We start from the raw sequence: 23,076 nt of genomic DNA, 5'->3' as shown, positions 1-23,076 counted from the left end.
AAAAGCATAGACTTGGGTGCGAGGCAGCATAGTTTGAATGCTCCCCATCACTTGAGGTATGATCTTAGGCAAGTTAATTCATCTCTTTGTGCTTATTTTCCCCGATTATTAAGTGTGCATAACATTAAAACCTATCAGTGTTGTTTTGGTGATTAAATGAGTTTATACTCATAAAACATGAATAGTACACACCACATAATAAGAGTCTTATAAGATTTTGGCAACTTATTATTATTACTACTTGAATGTTTATAACAAATAAGGGAGAGTCCTTGGAGTGTAGAGAAATTGGGGTATTGTCTTTAAAAGGCTATTAAAAATTTTCATGGCCAAAGTGAAGGAAACAGATTATGTGTGTGTTTGTATGTATTTTCTGCATTAGTAATAAAGTTCAAAAATATTCAGAACTAAGTTGTAGGTTTAGAGACATATGAATCTGGTAAAAACCAAACAAAAAACATATAATGTAAAGCGATGAAATAATTACTATAAAAGCCAGTGTAACTGGGCGTGGTGGCACATACTCTTAACCTGTCTTCCACCTCAGCAGGGGAATTACAGGTTCCAGCCCAGCCTTAGCAACTTAGTGAGACCATGTCTCAAAAATAAAAAGGGCTGTGATATTGTCCAAATTATATTGTTATATTGTATATTGTGTATATGTAACAAATCCCATCAGTGTTTTCAACTGTAATGTACCGATAAATAAATGTGGGGGGAAAAAAAGGGGCTGGGAATGTAGTTCAGTCCCCAGTAAGTCCCCAGTAAAGTTGGTGTGGTTACCTTTAATTGGGTGGGAGGGAGTTGTGATTAAGAAGGGCTGGGGAGGACCTTAGGGCTGTTGTGATCTGGAAAGTGGTATTAGTATATTATAATGTTTGTACAAAACGTTATTTTAATATTAACATAGAATTTCTCATTTTCATATTTTATAGTCTTAAAAACTTTCCTTTTTTAAAAAAACATTTTTTATTAGTTGTTGTTGGACCTTTATTTATTTATTTATGATACTGACAATCAAACCCAGTGCCTCATACATACTAGGCAAGCTGTCTACCACTGAGCCACAACTGCAACCCCCACAAACTTTCTTTTATGGGAAATTATTTTAGGGCATGATTTTTAATTACATGAAGTTTGATTTTTATGGAACTTGGTTGGTTGCAGATGTATCTTTTCCCCTCTTTGCTTCCTGCATATTTTTGGTAGGATTTAGACTTGTGGATTAGTTCTTAGAAAATATTTTTTAAATGGTAAAGTCGAAATAAGGACATATGTAAAATTTTGAGAAACATAATTATTAGGGTATCACAAATTTAATGGCTTTTAGATTCATTCCATATGTTTAATGTTACAACATAAACAGAACTTGAGATTATTTCTCTTCTGTGCTTTTTAGAGTAGTTTGCATGTTAGATTTGGGCACTGAGGGTAAGTCAGTAGAAAATAGTAGAAACCATGGTGTTTTTTAAAGTAATGGCATTATCAGTTGTATTCCAAAACCCAGTGACCTGTGGCAGAGGTCTTTCTTAACACTCTTTTGTTTGATATCACACTCTTCCTTCAATACAGCTTTACTGCTGATTTAAGTCTAGTAGACCACACTCAATGTAGTCACTTAAATAAGTGTAAATTTGTCCATTAAATAATATCAGTGACAGGGTTTATGTAGTATTGAACAGTTTTCTTGTTTTAAGATACTAAGTTTTCTCCTATTTCCTTACTAATAAAAACTTAAGGGGCTGGAGTTGTAGGTCAGTGGTAGAGCACTTGCCTGTCGCATGTGAGGCACTGGGTTCAAGTCTCAGCAGCACATAAAAATAAAGGAATTGTGGGCTGGGATTGTGGCTCAGAGGTAGAGCTCTAGCCTAGCACTGGCGGGACCCGGGTTCGATCCTCAGCACCACATAAAAATAAAAGCATTGTGTTGTGTCCATCTACACCTAAAAAATAAATATTTTAAAAAAAAATAAAGGTATTGTGTTCACCTACAACTAAAAAAATATATATTTTTAAAAAATTCAAAGGAATGGTGATCGAAAGCATATTAACTGGTATTTTGTCTCAAGTTATGAAAACGACTTAAAATTAAGCTTTTAGTATTCAATACTCCTAACAGTAAATTAAACTTTGGAATTAGTCAAGTCTCTGAAAACTGGAATAAGTGCAATGACAATGAGATCCTTCAAATCAAAGAATTTATTTTTATCAATAAAGGAGGTTCTCATATTTGCACATAAAAGTGCCTCATTTAAAGTTGAGTTGGAAGAAAGGTACCTACATTTTAAGTTTCTTGTGTTCTTTAATGGAAAATTTGGAGATTGGAGGTATATGTTTTAGCTAATATTCTCTGTTGTAATGTCCTTTCCCTTATCTGATGTATTGATGGAAATTAAACAAGTTACTTCCTTAGACTAAGGAAATACAGGTGAAAGCTGTATAGTCAGTATCAGGATGAGATGGCATGGCATGGCTGTGTTAAGTAATCACAGAAGCTGGCATTTTTGAGTACTTACTCATATACCAGGCAGTGTTTCAGGTACTTTTTTAAGTATTCATTCAATGATATTCACATAATTAAGTAGACATTATTGAGAAGGTTAATTTATTAACTTGTGCAGGTAGTAAAACTGGGATCTATCTCAAATCTTAATTTTTTTCATATAATTTATTTCAGCACTTGAAATATATTCTTGTGAAAGTGTGTGAGGTTGCTGGAATATGACTGGTTTATAATAGAGTTTAGTTTTTTTAAAGTTATTTTTTAGTTATAGGTGGAAACAATATTTTCTTTTATAAAATAAAATGGATTTGGGCACTGAGGGTAAGTCAATAGATCGAACCCACTGCTTCATGCACGCTAGGTGAGTGCTCTACCTCTGAGCCAAAGCCCAACCCCTAATAGAGTTTAGCTGTAATCCCTACTAGGTCCCCCCACCCCACTCCCACCCCAATGTTGGGGATTGAACCAGGGCATTCCCTTGCTCATGCTAGACAAGTGCTGTACACTGAGCTACAGCCCTAGCCTTTTTTATTTTGTATTTTGAGATAGGGTCTTGCTAAGTTGGCTGAAGCTGACTTTGAATTTGAGATTCTCCTGCCTCAGCCTCCCTAGCTGCTGGGATTATAGGAGTATGCCTTCATGCCTGGCTTGCTAATGACATTTGTAAACTGAGATGTGCTATAAGTGGGTTATAAGGACTTTAGGACCTTCTGAAGTTTTATGCAAAATTGTGTTGTATGTGGTTATATATATGAATTTTTTTGGTCAGAGTTTGTAACTGCTGTCAAGGTAAATATCATTTAGTCCAGTAGTTCTCTGTGTGTTGTCCAGCAACCCTTAAATTCATTCAAAAGATCTTCAAAGACAAAACTATTTTCATAATGATACTAAGATGATATTTGCCTTTTTTACTGTGCTGACATTTGGAGCAATGGTGAAAAAGCCATGTGGGTAAACTCAAAGACATGTTCCGATTAATCAGGTAGTGGCTCCAGACAGTGCCAGTAGTCATGATCATTATTGCCATATACTAGCAGTTAAAAAACATTGATTTTTACTTAAGAATGTCTTTAGTGAAGCAGTAAAAGCTGTTAATTCTCAACTTGGGCATGTCTGTTGTGACAATGGAAAGCATACCTCGAGTGATGGAGCAGTGTATAGTGAGTGATTGTCTGGAGCAGGGGTGTCAATGTAGCTGTTTTGAGTTTTGAAATGAACTAACAGCTCTTTCCATGGAACTGTGTTTTGGGGGGCTTTCAAATCTGGTTATTCTGACCTGGAGATTTGTTTAGCATTTATTTTCTCAAATGAACAGATGACCTGTTGCTTTACTGATCATTGTTTATTGTCACTATAAAATTTGAACTTTCAGGCAACAGTTTTGGAAAATATGTATCTGTCTTGGGGATATTGAGGGCTTCCTAGTACTTCCGATTAAATCGGTAGTAATATTAATAAATACAGTTTTAGATACTGTGTAATAAAATGTGTCAACATTTGGAAAACCTGCATTACTCAGCGAATCAGTGTTTTTACAGTTGACCCGTGCATGTGATGTTATCAAATCATTCATTTTAACAAATACAAGAAAGATTGTTGGATTTTAATGTTACAGACCATTGTGTCATGCTTTGAGATTCCCCAGATGTTTAAGAAATCATTGTCAAGCTGAGTATAGTGTTAAAGGGATATCCATAACTACCTGAAAAATCTATTAAAAATTCCTACTTTCCCAACTACATACCTGAGTGAAGCTGGATTTTCTTCTTACATATAACTGACAAAACACCTTGTCAAATATTGAATACAAAAGCACTTAGGAGAGTCCTCTTTTGTTAAGCCAGATGTAGGAGATTGCAACAATGTAAAGCATTCTAGTTTGGGGGGGTATTTGGACAGTGATATAGTTACTTTTCTTAACATTTTTATATTGTGTAGAGAATATTACTATTTTGTAGTGAATAAACATTTTAAAATTTGAAAAGTCCTTTCATGTGCTCATATTTTTAAGAGTATAAGGGAGATCCTGCCATCAACAAAATTTGATAACTCTCAGTTTGATCTGTTAATAAATAGATTGCTTTTTAAGGAGTCTCATGAGCCACAAGATAAGTGCAGGATAGTGTACTACCACTTTCATGTGTGAATATCTACAAAGCTTTACTTCTATAAAGGTGGAGCCTGTGACAAGAGATTATTTCAGCTTTCTCCCTTACTGTTTTTTAGATACCAAATTAGATCTACCCTAAGCTCTTTTGTCTGATCTTGGTGAGGAAGGATACCTTCAGGACTTTAAAGTACCTATTTTTAAACTTACCTCTCCGTTACAGAGATTAAATGCCAATAACATATTTGCCAACACTTTAGCATTAAAAATTTTTAGGATTTTTTCCCACAGTATTTCTGCTCAGGTAACAGCATTAAGTAATGCTGTTGGATCCTGATTTAATGCCATTTCTAGGCTTTCTGGTTATTGTAAGTAAATTGATGACCTTGACATTAGGTGGTATTTTGAGCCCAGCATGTAGCCATTTGATGTGTTGTCTTGGAAGAAAGGCATAAAATTGGCATGGTAACTGTTTCCCAGCTCTGATAATCAAACTAATAAAAGGACTTTATTTACTTTTCCTCTGTAAATCCTGTTAAAGTACAGCAAACTTCTATTTTTATATAATTGCTGAATTTCCCATTTTAACATTGTCCTATCAACTGTTGCTTAAAATTTTACTTTTTTTGTGGCTATTTTCTACCCTTTTTAAAATTTCATCTAAAGCTTCACTCTTGGCATATGTGGAATCCTTGGCAAATCATTTTCAAGTATTCTATATGCCAAGTTACCAATGGTTATATTCTTGTGACCAGTTTCTGTTGATTAAATTCTCTGTGAACGTTCAATTATCAACTGGGTTTTTCTCTTCTGAAGTCTAAAAGAGCTCATGAACAATTCAGACTGTTTATGACCAATGACCTTGTTCAGGAAACTTTGCTTTAACCTGTTGTTTTGTTGTGTTTATGTGCTCACTGAAACTCTTCTATTAGACTCTGAATTTTGAAGAATCAGGATACTTTTTATGGTTATGATAGGTTTTATGGGACTAAGAGGGAATTCTTTCTTAAGAAACCTTGTAGTACTGTTCCTAATTAGAGGGATGAATCTTCTCTAAGAAATTGGACTTGACAGATTTAGTGTCTCTCCATTTCTCTTCTCTAAATTAGAAACTGTTCTCTTTCATTGGTCAAAATGTTAGAATGATATATTGGATTTTGGACCATTTGCACATTTTATACTTCATTCAGAGAAAACTAAACTCGTCAGTGGCCTGTATTAAAAGAAGCTAGGGCTGAGGATGTAGCTCCATAGGAGAATACTTGTCTAGTATGCCCAAGGCCCTGTTTTCTATCCCCAGCACCACACACACACATACACACATACACACACACACACACAAAAAAAAAAGACAAGCAGATACAGTTACTAGAGTAGATAACAGGGATTGGTGGTAAAATTTTCGAAGATTTGGGACAACGTTAGAGCTGAACAATATTAACTTTTTAGAACCTGCCATTTAAATTCACTGCAGATCTGCTCTTCCTGAAAGTAGAATCCTTTTTGTGTTATCTTTATTTTTTCCAGCTTACTACAGGTAAGCTGCCTAGAGTAGATGAATTTATAAGGTAGCACAGAGGAATCTTGTATTTCTTATTGACTAATAAGAATGGGAAAGCTGTTTCAAGAGAAACAGGCTATTGTAGGCCACAAATCTTGTCAAATTCGCTATCTAGTGAAGTGATGCAGCATGCATGCAAAAGTGCTTAGTACAGGAATTGATAGTAAAGAGATTGCCTGCTCCCATTCTTTTTTTTCCCCCTTGACATAAGAGGAATTATTTTTTCTAGAAGTAGAATCACTTCTTTAAGTACAATAGTTTTTGCTTCCTGGTGTCTTTATTTTTTTATTATAAAAATATAAAGTTCATCATCCTAACTATCTTTAAAGGTATAGCTCAGTGTTAAACTTTGTTTAGACTGTTATGAAATATAATCTCCAAAACTTTTTCATTTTGCAAAACTGAAACTTAAGCCATCTCTCCCTTTTCCTCCAACTCCTGGTTGTCTCTTGCCTGCACAGTAATGAAATCACCTAATGACACATTTCTCAGAACATGTCTCCATTGTCATACAGTGACTTTATGTTTGGGGTTCTAAGGAGGAACAGGTAGGTACGTCCTTTAAATGATTGGGGGAGGACAGGAAGATTTCTAGGCAGAACATCAAAGAAGCAGATATGAGAATATTTGAGTAGATATTGGTACTGTTGACACAAATCTGTTATCTCAGACTGTTTGAAAACTATCACCAGTTTATCTTATAGGCTATTCCAGTATAGGATTAGATAAAATTCAAATTTTTGACTAAAGTTTTACTTCATTTATTTTGTAGTTTCTGGTTAAAAATAAGAAAATCCCATGGGTTTTATAAGTCACATTCCATGACTGTAAAATTTCTTTCTTTTTTTTTTTTTTTTTTAAGAGAGAGAGTTTTTAATATTTATTTTTTAGTTTTTGGCAGACACAACATCTTTGTTGGTATGTGGTGCTGAGGATCGAACCCGGGCCGCACGCATGCCAGGCGAGTGCGCTACCGCTTGAACCACATCCCCAGCCCCTGTAAAATTTCTTATATTAAAAGGGACAACCAGTGCATTGTTTCATGTATGTTTTACTCAGCAAAGTCATCAGGATAATAGGAAAATTTGACACATACTTTGCATTTTTTTAAAATGAAATTATTGATAAGGAGTGATTAAAGATGTATTTCTTATAGCCTTTGGGGTTTTTTCCCTTCACATTTTTTAGTGGTGCATAATATCCTTACATAATGATGGAATTTGTTGTTATATATTCATACATGCACATAGTATTTACAATAGCCTTTTGAAGTAAGCAGTGCTGTTGCCATGTTATGTTAGACACTAAAGCTCAGAGAACTTGGGCAACTGTTAAACCTAAGGTTATGAGTTAGTAAAATTGATCCCTGTGCTTTTTATGCTTCTGTGTTTCTATGTTGTATTCAGTTTTTAGAAATACTATTTGGTTTTGTCTGTTTCTGGTTTTCCTGAGGAGGAGGTAGAGCTAAGGTGAAACTTCAGTTTATTCACTAAGTGACTTGAAAAAAAGTATATGTTGAATTTTCAGTGCTCTGGAGAATGTTAAGAAAATACAAAACATTGTAGGCATATTAAAAGAATGAATTTTATTGAAAATGAGCATTTTCCACAACACTTTTGCTTTTGGCATTAACCTGTCCATGCTACTATAAGATTCCTTTATAGGTTAGTGTGCTACTTGATATTGAAATGAGACTTTAGTACAAATACTTAGTTATTTCTTGGGGTTAGATGAATGAATCATTATTTCAAGTCAAGGTAGTGCTTTCAAATGGTTATGAGTTGGAATTTATTAATATTATTGGAATATAACTGGAAATTTCTCCAGGTGAAAATTTATTATAATCTACAAATCTTGACCTCCCCCACCCCCTTTGGTGCTGGAGATTGAACTGGGACCTTGTACAAACTACGGAAGCACTGTACCCCTGAGCTATATCCCCAGCCTTAACCACCTTTTTTTTTTTTTTTTGTACCGGGATTGAACTCAGGGGTACTGAGCCACATCCCCATTCCTATTTTTGTATTTTATTTAGAGACAGGGTCTCACTGGATTGTTTAGCACCTCATCATTGCTAAGGGTGGCTTTGAACTCGAAATTCTTCTATGGCTCAGCTTCCCCAGCCTCTGGGATTATAGGCACATACCATCGCGCCTGGCCATTTTTAACAGTTTAGCAGTTCCTTAAAAGTTAAACATAGTTTTATTATCACATGACCCAGCAATTGTACACCTAGGTGTGTATATTAAAAAATTGAAAATACTAGTACATGAATGTTTATAAACAGCCTTGCTGGTAATAGCCCAGAAGTGGAAACAATTCCAATGCTTTAACAACTGTTTCATCAGAAAAGAAAATAGTGTATTTATACAATGCAGTATTATTCAGACAGAAAATAGTAATATGTGTTACAACATAGTTGAGCTTTGGAAATACTGTTCTAAGTGAGGAAGCCAGTCACGTAAGGCCATGACACATATTGTATGATTTCATTTATATGAAATGTCCAGAATAAGCGAATCTATTGGGATAAAAGGTAGATTTGTATTTGCGGGGGTGGGGGGGGTGGGGGTGGGGGTGGGGGGTGGGGCGACGACTAGAGGAAGGGGAAAGGATTAGGAGTAGCAGGAACAATTGCCCGTAGATAGAGGATTTTTTTCCAAGGGGTAATGGAAACCACGTTCTGGAATTAAATGGTGGTGATAGTTGCATAATTCTGTGATTATACCAAAACCTGCTGAATTGGGTACTGATTCTGAAAAAAAAATAACTGTTAAAAACTAATCGGGAGGATAGATGAGGTAGGAATCTCTGAAAAGAAATAAAAGTTTCTTTTTATTCTCTTTTTTTAAAATAAATTTTAAAAATTTGTTGATAGACCTTTATTTATTTTATTTATATATAGTCCTGAGAATTGAAACCAGCGCCTCACAAATGGCAGGCAAGTGTGCTACCGCTGAGCCTCAGCCCTAGGCCCTGGCCTGATTTTCTGAAAAATGAATTTCTCTAGCCAATTGAAAAAATTCTGCATTTACTAAAGAAAAAAAATATTAAACTTTGCATTATTTCTGTGTCACACACAGTCTACTTGCGCATCTGGTTTTTCCTGACTTTATTAATCAAATCTAGTTTGTACATCTTTTTTTTCTTTATTGACAAAGCAATTGTTAGCAAATATTTTATATTTTGTTAACTTTTTTTTTAATCTAATAGATACCCATAATGGTAAATCCAGATAATGGTAAATCCCGTAATGGTAAATAGTACCAGAGGTTAACAGGGCATCTTCATCAGTTTAAGATTTGAAGAAGGAAAATGTATTCAGAAATCCATGAATTATGACGCAAGGTCTCTAGACCCTGATTTAAAAGGATCTGGAAATGAGTTGCCCAAGAAATTAGTAATGTTTTTGTTTTTGTTTTGTTTTGTTTTAATTAACTTGGTTGTGATTTCTGTGTGAGAAAAAAGTGAGTTGCTTTGAAGGTTGTACACATTTGGATTGTGCATCTAGATACAATAATAAATGGACCGTAAATAAAGCTAAGTGAAATTTACAATAATGTTTAAGATATTCAAGTCTAAAAACCGTATAGCCAAGGCAGGAGGATTGCAAGTTCAAGGCCAACTTTCACAATTTTGTTGAGATCCTGTCTCAAAACAAAAAGTGATGTATGTAGCTCAAGAATTTATTTGCCTAGTATGCATAAGGTTCCCCAGGTTCACTTCCCAGTACTGCAAAAGAAAATTGGGTTCATTGATGTCTGGTGTATCTTTTTAATTGTTCAGTAAACACATAAGCCCTTGTATTCATGTGTCCACTATCTCTAATTCACAATCTGATTTCTTGGGAATGCTTTAACATTGTTAACTGTAGTGCATATTCCTTGTGTTGATGAGAATACAGTTTCGTTAAATTCTTTTTTTGTATTTTTTTTTTTTTTAGTTTTAGACAGACATAATACCTTTATTTTATTTATTTGTTTTCATGTGGAGCTGAGGATCGAATCTAGTGCCTCATACATGTAAAGCAAACACTCTACCAACTGAGCTACAACTCCAGCCCCTTCATTAAATTCTTGATATGCAGTAATTTGTTAATCTTAAGAATTTTTATTCTCTAGTAGAAAGGTAACTTTCTGATTGAAAGCATAAGATGTTCAAGAAACTGAGCTAACCACCTGTCTCAGTGCAACTGCTTTACATGCATTATCTCATCTAATCATTTCAAATAGTCTCTGAAGACAAACTAGTACTTTCATTTTATAGTATAGGAAATTGAGACTTGGATAAAGTAATTTGCCCAAGGTCATATTGTTAGTGAGTGGAAGAGCCAAAGAACCTTGGTTCTCCTGACTCTATAAGTGAAAAATAAAATCATATAATTTCACCGTTTTTAGATGACATCTGTTAACATATAAGGCTGGATATTTCCATTATAATGTTTTTTTCCTGCTGTGACTGTATATTTCTCAAACATGCATAGTTTATGTATAATTGTTACATATAATTGTTTTCAGTTTAATTTATTTGAGAAGATAAATGGCTATATTATTTAACTGGATGTCTATCTGGTATATGTAATTTAGATTTAAGATTTTTGATGTAAATATTATGATGAATATCCTGTGAGAATCTTATTACTTAAGAATATATTTAAGGGCATGGGATTTGGGTCTATAAGGTGTCATCATCTTTTCATGGTTTATGGTATATATTGCCAAATTGCCTCAAATTGGGGTTGATTTTTCACTTCCTCCAGCAGCAAAGGGGTAGTGTTCATTTCCAGACCTCGACAATACCCAAGCACTGTATGTATTAGTCAGAAAAATATTTTCCATTTATTTGAGCTTGTTTGAGTGTGAGGAACTGTTTCTGTCCTCTTTTTCTTTGGTGGTACTTGCCTGCCGAAGTCTAGCTTGGCACAAATCAGGAGCCACTTGTCAAAAAGAAACTAACTTTATTTTTAGAACTACAAACGCCAAACAAAACAGCTCCAGGGAAAAACCCTCAGAGCCCAACTGCCACCACCGGCTTCCACAAGCCTCTCTCCCCCACACCAGCCTCTCAACCTCCCACGATCCTCCTTGGTTGCGTGGGCAGAGCCAAAGAAGTCACCCAATGAGCAGCTCCGTGGAGGAGCCAATCAGCTAGATGTTGCTGGGGCCGCTGTGAGCCAATCATCAGCTGGCAGTCTGAAGGGCAGGGAAACAGCCCAATGAACATCACCGCAGAGGAGCCAATCAGCTAGATGTTGCTGGGGCCACTGTGAGCCAATCATCAGCCGGCAACTGGAAGTTTGCTGGGGCCCCTTTGGCTGTGGCTCTCAACATCTCCCCCTCTCTGTTTAAACAACAAGCATGTGGCTTATGGACCGTGCCTGCCTTAGGTTGTCCAATACATATGGTCCTTACCCGTCTTCGGATGAGCTGACCTCAGGGCGTCAGCCTCCTGTCTTAGGTTGGTACCATTGTAATTGGATCTTACCCGTCATTGACTACTGGTCCAGTATACAGCCACACCTGTGGAGAGGTCTGGGGGGGGGGTGAGGTTCTTTGCCTCACCTCTGTTGACCCCCAAATTTTAGCTGAATGATCATGACAAGCAGAAGGGAGGAAGATATACCAAGTCAATTGACGGCTCCTTTTGGGAAAATTGTACCACCGATGATATCATCAGCAAAAAGACCCCAACACTACCACAAGTCGCTGCACCAACAGATAGTTCACAATGCATACAAGTGACACATAGTTCTGTAAGCAGTTCAGTGCAAGTTCTGTAAGTAGTTCAGTGATGGCTATTGCAGAAACTGTAGATTAGTTTTATCTTTGTCTTCACCGGCACAGGGATGAAGATAGGAATTCTGGCAATAATGACTAAAGAAAAAATTAGGTAACATTCCAGAAGACACTAAAAGAAAACAATTTTCTTAACAATTTATATTATCTTCATCGGCACTGGGATGAAGATAGAAATTCTGGCAATAATGGCTAAAGAAAAAATTAGGTAACATTTCAGAAGGCACTAAAAGAAAACAATTTTCTTAACAATTTACATTATAGTGAAGAGAATTATTAAATATAATGAAAACGAAAGGTGAGAGTAAACAAACAGATCTGTTAACCTCCTTTTTTGTTTACATATTAAAACAATTCTTAACAGTTATTTACCCAATTTAAATTAAACCATTTAAATCACGTGAATAAAAAAAAATATTTGGATCCATCTTTTCATGAGCGCTCATCATATATGATATATGGAAATACGTACATTGGACATACGTACATTCAAACATATAACACAAAACACAAGTGTGCACACATAATATAATACATACAACACATAACATAATAGTAAAGGCCTTATAACTTTTTACAGGTAAAATCTCTATTGCAATGTTTAAAAACTCTATAGTCAAAAAAAAATAGAACTGATCAGCAAAACATTAATCATCAGCCGGCAACTGGAAGTTTGCTGGCAGCTGGATCATCAGCCGGCAGCTGGAAGTTTGCTGGGGCCCCTTTGGCTGTGGCTCTCAACACTTGCCTTTTTCTTATTCATTTGTAGTATCAGTTCTTTTTTCTCCTTTGAATTCTGCATTCTCTTTGAGGGAAGTTGTGTGGAGACTTCAAGAATAATCATTTGGGTCTGGGAGATAATATAGGAGGAAAAGCTTTATAAATGAAGTGATGGTGGATAGGCAGTCTAAGGAAACAAACATTTGAGCATTGCTTTGTGCCATTTTTCTTACCTGTGAGCTAGGGTAATTGTGCTTGCCTTGATAGTCAAATGTTTAAATGGACATGAATGCTTAGTTTGAGCACATACTGAGCACTTGGAAAATTGAGTGTTGTAATTATTTAATGCCTGATTAAGATTAACAGACTTGACAACAGAGTAAAAGCCCATCTCAGTCCACAAATCCAGATTAATTTATTGTTTGGAGGGTTTGGGGCACATTGATAGGCATTTTTAGTAAGTATGTATTGAATTAATGAATAGTATTTGGCTTGGTTCGGTTAGGAGTTAAGTGTGCTCCTTTTTTGTCACTCCCCTTCATCCATGTCTGTCTGTCTGTCTCTCTCTCTCTCTCTCTCTCTTCTCTCTCTCTCTCTCTCTCTCTCTCTCTGTGTGTGTGTGTGTGTGTTAGGGGGTGGGCTGGAGAGATCTGAAGGTGTGCTGTCAGGGAAACTTGGTATAAGTATTGACCCTTCCTTAACTGCTGTGGTTCTGAAACCCTCTTAACTCCTTTTACTATATAAGGTAGCATTGTGAATGCGTGTAAATTCTTTACATTAGAAATACTTTCTCAGTAAGTACCTTCTTTCCTTTCCTCAGCTGTTTGTGTGATGATCCTAGTCCTATACTAGAACTTTTGAGTAGGCCAACAAATGTTTAGAGCACTTCAAAAATTATACAGGAACCTGAGAATAGAAAGCAAATTTTCTCATACCCATGAACATTTGAATGTCTTGAGAATCTTGCTAAAATGCAATTTATGCTTGTGTATTTATATCCAAGATGGAACCTATGGTTTTGCATTTCTAACCAGTTCCCAATGAGTGTTGCTTTTGTTGGTGGCAGGTAGACAGCACCTTGAGCTACCAAGTAGCTTATCCTTTTTAAGGAGAAGGTAGTCCAAGTAAGGTCATATCTTAATTGTTTCAGCATTTTTGATAAAACTGAGTAGATCTATTGTGCTATTCTTATATCAGCTAACATTGTTCAATAAATGAATAAACATGCCCTTGGGAGCTTCATGCTAACCATTAAAAGTGTTTTATATCGTATTACTACATGTTAGCTATCTCTAGTTATTATATTAATTTTGTGTTTGTATTTCCGGTTTGTGCAGGTTAAGATTACCAAGTAAAGATTTGCTTTTGCTAGTAATATACCTGATTCCCAGCATTGTGAAAAGGATGAATTTAAGAAATGAAACCTTAATTTTTATCTCTGTGTTGTTCTCTTTGTTTTGTTAACCTTGAAATACTTTTCAAAGTCAGGATTTCTCTTGCCTTCTAAGCTTTGTTTTGAGTTGATTATTTACTACTGTAGCTCATGTATGTAGTTTTTCAGAGTCAGTTTCAAAATGCTTAAAAGAAAAATTAAAAGTTTTCTGTTGGGCTGCGGTTATAGCTCAGTGGTAGAGTGCTTACTTGGCATGTGTGAGGCACTGAGTTCAATCCTCAGTGCTACCTAAAAATAAATTTAAAAAAAATGTATTCTGTCCATCTACAACTTAAAAAAAATTAAAAAGTTTTCTGTTGCTGTTATTCTTGCATCAACTTCTCAGACTTTTTCAGTGGTTTCTTCCAGTATTTATTTTCATATTTTTAAACTGTGTTCATGTAGCTGTTTTTTACATACCAATTTTTTATATCCAAATATGTAGTGGTAGCTAAAACTTGAGCTCTATTCTGCTGCCCCTCTCTCCTGACACATGCCATTTTGTCAATACTATTATACCATTTTTATTATTTAAACCAGTGTTCAGAGTTATAGTAGACTGCACAATGGCCTCCTAAAGGATATTTACATTGTAATCCCTGTAACCAGTGAATGTTGAGTAAATTAAGGATTTTGAGATAGAAGGATTATTTTGGATTGTCTGACCATTCCGTCAATGCAATCTCAAGGGCCTCTGAAAGAGAGGCACGAAACTTGAAGGAAAATGAAGATGTCACAGTGACATCAGAAGGTTGGAGTGGGGTGCAAGAAAGGGTCACAGGCCAGAGAAGTGCAGGTGGCTTCTAGGAGCTTAAAAAAAAAAAAAAAAAAAAGCAAGAAAATGTATTCACTCAGAGCTTTTAGAAGGAACCAGCCCATCCCACACCTTGGCTTTATCCTAGTGGAACTTGAACTTTAATTTCTGGCCTTCAGAGCTGTAAGAGAATCAATTTGTGATACTTTAAACCACCAAATTTGTGCTCATTTATTACAGCAGCCATAGAAACTTAATGCAAGAATAGATGTTATTAATGTCCATAGAAATACTGTCTATTGTTGTTATTAAATAAGTTATGATTTTATTTTCTAGTATGCTATCGTTTTCTCTATGTAAATAGTAATCACCTTATTTATTTATTTTTTTAATCTACCATTACTCTTTTCTTTCTGTATCTTTCAATATAATTTTCAGCATGGTCAAAAGAATCAGTTTGTGTTCTTCCTGGCATTCTCCAGGAATTTTTCTGGAGTGATGAGCTCATTTTTTTGTGAATATGTCACTTCACTCTTCTATCTACTATTGTGTATGATTGGAATATTCTGTACTAAAATTTTTTAAATAGCAGTTTATGGGCTGGGGATGTGGCTCAACCGGTAGCGCACTCACCTGGCATGCATGCGGCCTGGGTTTGATCCTTAGCACCACGTACAAACAAAGATGTTGTGTCTGCCAAAAACTGAAAAATAAATATTGAAATTCTCCCCCCCCTTCTCTCTCTTTAAAAAAATATTAAAAAAAAAATAACAGTTTATGCTGATACCCAGTTTAGATGGAATACCACAGGGTCCATCCTAACTTCCCCATTCTATATTTGTATCTCACTTTTCCCACAGTAAGAACCCTAGTTCTCAGCAACTATCTTTAGTCAGGACATAAAGATATAAAAGAACCTGGATCTTTTAATATTAAGCCAGTGAACTAACCCTGAATTTCTGTGTCCTATTGGAACTTCTTATGTGAGATAACATTTTTTTATTATGATAAGATTTGCATTTAAAAATATTTCTTAGTTGTAGATGGACACAGTGTGTTTATTTAATTAATTTATTTTTATGTGGTGCTGATGACCAAACTCAGTGCCTCATATGTGCTAGGGAAGCGCTCTGCCACTGAGCCATAACCCCAGCCCCAAGATTTGCCATTTTTAAATGTACAATTCAGTAGCATTGGATACATATACATTGTTGTACAGCTATCTGTGCTTTTATCATCTTCCTAAATAATCTCACCTCCACCCCAATTCCTCTGTTCTCCAGCCCCTGATAACCCAGTTCTACTTACTGTGCATCTGGCTATTCCAGGTACCTCAGTTAAGTGTAATCATGCATTATTTGTTCTTTTGTGACTGGCTTATTTCATTTAGCATTAATGTTCTTAAGGTTCATCCATGTAGCACGAATCAGAATTTCCTTTTTATGACTGAATACAGTTCATCATTCATGTATACCACATTTTGCTTATTCATCTATTAGTAGACATTTTCATTGCTTCCATCTTTTGGCTGTTTAGTTAGTGCTGCTCTGAACATTGTAGTTCAGATATCTGTTCAAGTCCAAGCTTTGAATTCTTTTAGTGTGTACCTGGAAGTGCAGTTAATGCTTCATACAGTAATTCTGTTTAACTTTTTTAGGAATCTTAATGTTTTCCAAAGCAGCTACACCATTTGAAATTCTCACTAGCAATAACAAGGGTTACAGTTTTTTCTTCACATTCTCTCCAACACTGATTTTTAATGTGTATGAAGTATTATCTCATTGTGGTTTTGATTTGGCATTTCCCTAATGGTTAATTAAGTTGAGCATCTTTTGTTCTTATTCATGGTCTTGGCAACTGTATCAAAAATCACTCCACTGTTTATGTGAGTTTATTTCTGTTCTCTATTCTGTTTCATGGTAGAATCCATTGTGTGGATTTTTCTAATTGGGGTGGTTGTCCTGAGGATTTTGATAAGAATTTGATGGTCTTCTAATCCATGAACATAGAATATCTTTTCATTTAATGTGTTTTCATTTTCTTTTAGCAGCTTTTTAAAAAAATTTTTCAGTATAGAATACCTTGGATAAGTTTATTCCTAAGTACTTTATTCATTGCGATGCTTTTGTAAGTAGAATTGTTCTCTTAATTCTCTTTTAAGGTTGTTCATTGTTATGTAAAATGCAACTGTTTTGGTGTGTTAATTTGTGTTTTTCAACTTTGTGAAGATAACAAATAACCTTATTGTTTGAGCAAATTGCTGAAATGCTTGCCCTTTGACATATCACCTAGAAATCTGGTGAGATCATGTTTGACCCTTGACACTGTACTTGTGTCTATACAGTGTAACTACTTGGGTAGGTTAGGTCCTGTGTGGTAGCCATCTGTTAGATGTATTTGTGTTGATAATCTTAATTCTGTTTCCTAAGTATTCATCAGTAGAGGACAAACTAAATTCTGGTTATCCAGCTGGCTATACATTTTTGTCAGTTTCAGAGAGAACATTTATTGCCATTTGATTCTCTTTGATTCTACCTTTCTTGTCCCTCTTATCAGTATTCTTATGGTTGGTTTCCACTGCTTGGCGTGAAGTTGGGTGGGTTTTACATCAGTGCATGATTTGTTAATCCTGCTGCACAGCTGTAGGTACATTGTAAAATGTTACTGTGCTCATTAAGTTTTGTATTTCGGAATTTTTCAAACTAAGTTTAAACGAATGTTTTGAACAGCTTTAGTGGCATTGAAGTTTTTTTCAGAAATCAATGGTTAATATAGAAGAAAATATCCTGGAAATTGATGGTGTGGATTAAAACGTCTTTGCTTTATCCAACAATAGAATTGAACTGTGTGGCTAGGAAAACTACCATTTTATTCCTACCATATTTATTCAAACAAAGTTTTTTAAAGAATGTGTAAAGTGCCTTACTTAAACAAATAACTGTTGATTTCTGGTGGAGGATGGTGATCCAAGCCCATGTGTTAAAACAAACAGACAAACACATGCTGAAATGACCAACAAGCATAATGGGGAGAGTTCAGTATCCTTGGAAACCCTGGAAGAGTGCCATAACTAAGCTGAAAAGAATTTGGCAGGAAATAGTACAAACGAGAATTGTTGAGGGGCAACATTGCTGACTGCCTTAGTATTCATTTATGTGGTTGAGAAGCCCTCTTGGGGAGTAAGAAAAAGGACCTATATTGAATAGTGAGAGTTAGAATTAAAGGGTGCTCCATAGGGCAGTTGGTTGATGTAAGGTTTTGTATTTGGAACCAGGAATTAAAAACTGCACAGCTTAGAATGACTCTCACCAAGGGGGAAATGACCAGCAGAAAGGAACTGGCTACCCAAGCTGGCAGGAAAGAGATTCTTAGCTGTGAAGCACAGATTTGAAACTTCTCTGAAGCTGCCTTTTTTGATTTACAGTACTACTTACTTCCCGGCCACATACTTATTACTGGATCTATAACCCGACCAAGAAGTATGATAGGCAACCTCTAAGTTGGCCTCAGTGAAATACTGCCTTCTGGTATTCGTCTCCTTATGTGATTCCCTCCCTTGGATCTGCAAGTATGGCAAAAGTGATGGGAAGTCTCTTATGAGATGAGGTTACAAAAAGCCTTTGGCTTGTGTTGGACTGCCTTCTTCCACTTGCTCTGAGGGAACCAGCTCTAATTTTTGTGAGCTTCACTGTGAAGTTCATATGGCGAAGAACTGATGTCCCTGGCTAGCAGCCAGTGAAGACCTGATGCCTGCCAAAAGTCACATGTGTAAGTTTAGAAATGGATCCTTCGCCATCCAGCCAAGCTTTGACATGACAGCAGTTCAGCTCAACACATTGACTGCAGCCTTCTGAGAAACTAAACTGGAGATCCCAGCTTAATCACATCTAGATTCCTGACCCACAGAAACTATGAGATAATAAATGTTTTGTTAGGCTGCTACCTTTTGAATAATTTGTTAAGCTGCCCAATACTTGAGCTATATGGGGTGTAATAATGTAAATATTTTTCCTCCTAGGTCTGAAAGGTTTGAACTTAGCTCTAATGTTTTCAGATTGAACCCAGTATAATTCTTAATATTACATAAACATGGGCCTTTCACTTTGAAGATACATACACAAAATGATAAGAGACAGATTCAGAAGTGTAAAATAAATGACTAGTATGAGCAAGTGATTTCCTATGAATTAGACTTACTGCTAAAAACAAGAAAAACTTGGAATTTAAGGAAAAACCCAGTGTTTTCCAGGAGGCTAATGGGCATTTAACAGGATGGGTAGAGCAGGAAAGATTTAAGTGAAATGTGTGATTCTTGACTGTTGACTTTTTGGAGGCAGGTAGCTGCAGAATGTTAGAAAGATTTCCAATTATGAAAGAAAAAAAAATGAAAAGTTTAACAAAACTGTAAGAAACACAATTTGTCCAGCATATAACAAAGTTCAGTATGAGAGGCCAGAACAAACAGATAAAAGATAAAGTCAGAAAAACAGTAAAAAAAAATTTCCTAAGTCAAAGACAACAGATCAAAAGGCGCATGGAATGCTGCTGACATTTTATGAACACTTATTTTTGCCAACTATTTGGCATGTTGAAACTCATTCAATATTCCTTACAACCCCTATGTGATAGGTCCTTTTAATATTCTCTTAACAGATAAGTAAAGACTGGACAAAATAAAGGACATCTATATTTAAGAATAACAGTGGATTTTTGAATTTTAGCATATAGAAGTAGTGCGTGTATGCAGTGAAGAAGCAAATACCTGCAAAAGAAAGTGTATCAGGTTAGGATTATATGTCCTCTGTAATTAAATGGTAGGACTATTCTGTCCAGTATGGTGGCCATGAAGCATGTGTGGCTCTTAACCTTTACTTTACTTAAATTAAATAAAGTAAGTTCATTTCCATTGTCATAGGAAGTTGGACAGTGCTGTGTTAAAAGATGATAGAGAGGCATTCAAAGAACTCTGAGGGAAAATTATTTATAACCTAAGAATGATAACTAGGTGAAGTTGTCCTTTACATAGGCAGGACAAAGTGGCTATTTTTTTTTCTTTTTTTTTTTTTTTTAGTCTTTCAGTGTCTCAAAGAATATCACTCAGGTACTTTTCAGGGTTTGGGGACTGCTACTCTCATTATATCCAGCAGAGAATTAGCATGATGAGTCAGTTTCAAAATTGTTTTAACTCTTTCCATCCTGTTTCCCAGAATAGCTCAAGGCATATAAAGGTAGGGGAAAGTCTTTATCTGTGGCAGATAGTAAGAAGGTGCCCTTTTTATAAACCAAATTTCAGACTGTTGGAGCAGTACCTTTATCAGTGACTCCTTTTGGAAAAATTGTCTTTGCCTAGCTTCCAGAAATATTCTCCTACCTCACCAGCAGCTTCTGTGCATTCATTTCCTTACTACCTGGTTGTTCTTCATCTGCTAAATATAGGTGAGCTCAAGCTTTAATCCTCAGACCAAATTTTTGGTTTTGTTTACCCTCACTAGTAAATTACCTTTAAAATGTCAAATGTTTTCATTAAATTGATGATATCCTATTATGTCTTCTTTTCCTTAAATGGCTTTCAAAGCTTCTACTGTATGACATTTGTACTTGCATGTCCAGTCAAAATCTATACCAAAGATGTGAAAATGGAATATTAAGTTACCCTTGGCCCCAAACGTGCTCTTTCCTGTGTCCTTTTCAGTGTGTGGCACTACCTTTCTCCTCCTTAGGCTTTTACAGCCTTGAAACTTTAACTTTTATCCCTCAAATTCTGGCAGTGCCATCTTCGGGATGTGTTCTGAAGTCATTTGTCTGTGACTATTATCCTATCCTGATCATTCTCATTTCTTTCTTAAGCTACCGTAGTAACTTAAGGAAATGGTTTCAGTTTTGTACTTGTTCACACAACTGATAGTCACTTTATTATTATTATTGATACTGGAGATTGAACCCAGAGGCACTTACCAACTGAGCCACATCCCCAGCCCTTTTTTTTAGAGACAGGGTTTTGTTGAATTGCTTAGGGCCTCACTTAGTGGCTGAAGCTGGCTTTGAACTGTAGTCTTCTTTCCTCACCCCCTCAACTCCCCGGTGCGTGCCATTGCACTCTGCCTGATAGTCGCTTTAAAACATAGATTAGAAATACTCTAGTGGCTTCTTTTCACACTTGGAACAACTCACAGTCTTTTCTCCCCGGCCTACAATGCTGTATACAGTCTGGCGTTGGCCAGGGGCTCCACTATCATTTAACTATCATTTCTCTTGTTTTATGTTAGTCTTCTTGACTTTCATCAAGTTTGCCAACTTTACTTCTCCTTAGTCTCTCTATGTTCCTTTAACACATTTAGTTGGCTTATCCTCTTTCTCTCTTGCCCTTATTTAACTTTGGCTTCTGCTTAAGTAAGCTCCTCATAGAGGCTTTCTCTTCTCTTTTGTTTATATTTTTAGAGCACTACTTGACATATTTGGTATTTATTATTCATTTGTTTGTAGTTTCTTTCCATCACAAGAATATAAACTCTATGAAGACAGAGATTTTTGTCTGATTTATGTGCCTCCCCCCTGCTTCCACCTTCCCTTCCCCCCCAGTTCTGAGAATATAAACAGGAGTTCTGTACCTCTGAGCTACATCTCAGCCCTGTTTGTTTGTTTATATATTTTTGAGATCAGACCTCACTGAGTTGCCCAGGTAGGTCAACTTGTAATCCTCCTGCCTTAGCCTCCCAAGTAGCTTAGATTATAAACTTGTACCACCATGCCTGGCTCTCCTGTTTGCTCTTGTATCCCAGCACCCAGGAATAATATCTAGTACATAATGCTTAGAGCAAAAATAGGGCTAGGGATGTGGCTCAGTGTAGAGCATCTGCCGAGCATGTACAAGGCCTTGGGTTCTATCCCTGGCACCATTTTTTTTTAAAAAGCAAAATAAACAAAAATTTAGAAATTTTTGTAAAAAGCAGTGTCTTTTGAGGGAAGGATTTTGGCGGTATTTTTTTTGCTGGGGATTGAACCAGAACCTTATGTGTTCTACTTTTGAGTTGCACCTCCAGTCCCAAGATCAGGCTTTTTTTGTTTTGCAGTACTAGAGGAAAGCACTCTACTCTGTACCACTTAGCTACATCCCAGCCCAAGATCAGTTTTGAGAATTAGAAGAATAAACAGCCTAAGTGAGAAAAACTTTAGTAGTACTTAATCTTCTTTTTCATTGAGATTCATGGAATAGAAATTCCATCTCACAAAGTAGAATCCTGTGAAAATACTTTCCAAATCATTTGAAAAACATGATTACAATTGTTTGTGAAGTATATTGGAGACAGTGAATTGTGGTTTAGGTACAGTTACAAACCAAATGAGGAAATCATCTGAGCTAACTCATTGGAACTACAGGAAAATGATTTTTTAAAAAAGATGTACAAGCTGGGTGCTGTGACACATTCCTGTAATCCCACAGTCTAGGGAGACTGAGGTTGGAGAATTATGAGTTCAAAGCCAGCCTCAGCAAAGGTGAGGCACCAAGCAACTCAGTGAGACCCTGTCTCTAAATAATTAAATGCAAAATAGGGCTGGGGATGTGGTATAGTAGTTGAGTGCTCCTGAGTTCAATCCCTGGTACCAAAAGAAAAAAAAATATGAAAAAGTACATAAGGCATTCCTTTTTGTTATGACTTGGTGAAATAATTAACATACTCTTTTGGATTGATCAAAACATTGTTTTGTATGTGTATTAAAATTTGTTCAATTCTGCCCCCTTTTGTCTTTGTTTTATTTAATTAATTTGTTTATTTTTGATGCTGGAGATTGAACCAGGGGGCACTTTGCCATGAGTCCTTTTTATTTTTAGATAGAATCTTAAGTTGCTGGCCTTGAATTTGGGATCTTCCTGCCTCGGCCTTCCACGTAGCTGGGAATACAGTGTGTACCACTTCTTGCTTGGCTACCTCTTCTTTAGTTTTTTTTTTTTAGGAGGGTGGGTTACTGGGGGTTGAACCCAGGGGTGCCTAACCACTGAGCCACACCCCCATTCTTTTTTTATGTCTCACTGAGTTGCCTAGGGCCTCAGCTGCCTGAGCCACTGGAATTACAGGTGTGTGCCACTTCTAATTGGGTATATTAATTAAACCAGCTTTATCTAGGTTGTTGTCTGTGAGGATCAAATACTAACATGGGGAGTACATTTTTAATGTTGCCTGCTACTGATGATATTATTGCATTTT

At 36.0% G+C, this 23,076-nt stretch overlaps 1 protein-coding gene across 7 annotated transcripts in view; it reads left to right on the top strand.

Moving 5' to 3' along the window:
* Ppp2r2a (protein phosphatase 2 regulatory subunit Balpha) overlaps positions 1-23,076 on the top strand; it is a 68,736-nt gene that overhangs the window by 6,068 nt on the left and 39,592 nt on the right. The window lies entirely within an intron of this gene.

Source organism: Ictidomys tridecemlineatus, chromosome 14 (genome assembly GCF_052094955.1).
Source record: "Ictidomys tridecemlineatus isolate mIctTri1 chromosome 14, mIctTri1.hap1, whole genome shotgun sequence".
NCBI lineage: Eukaryota > Metazoa > Chordata > Mammalia > Rodentia > Sciuridae > Ictidomys > Ictidomys tridecemlineatus.
This window is presented reverse-complemented; position numbering and strand designations above follow the sequence as displayed.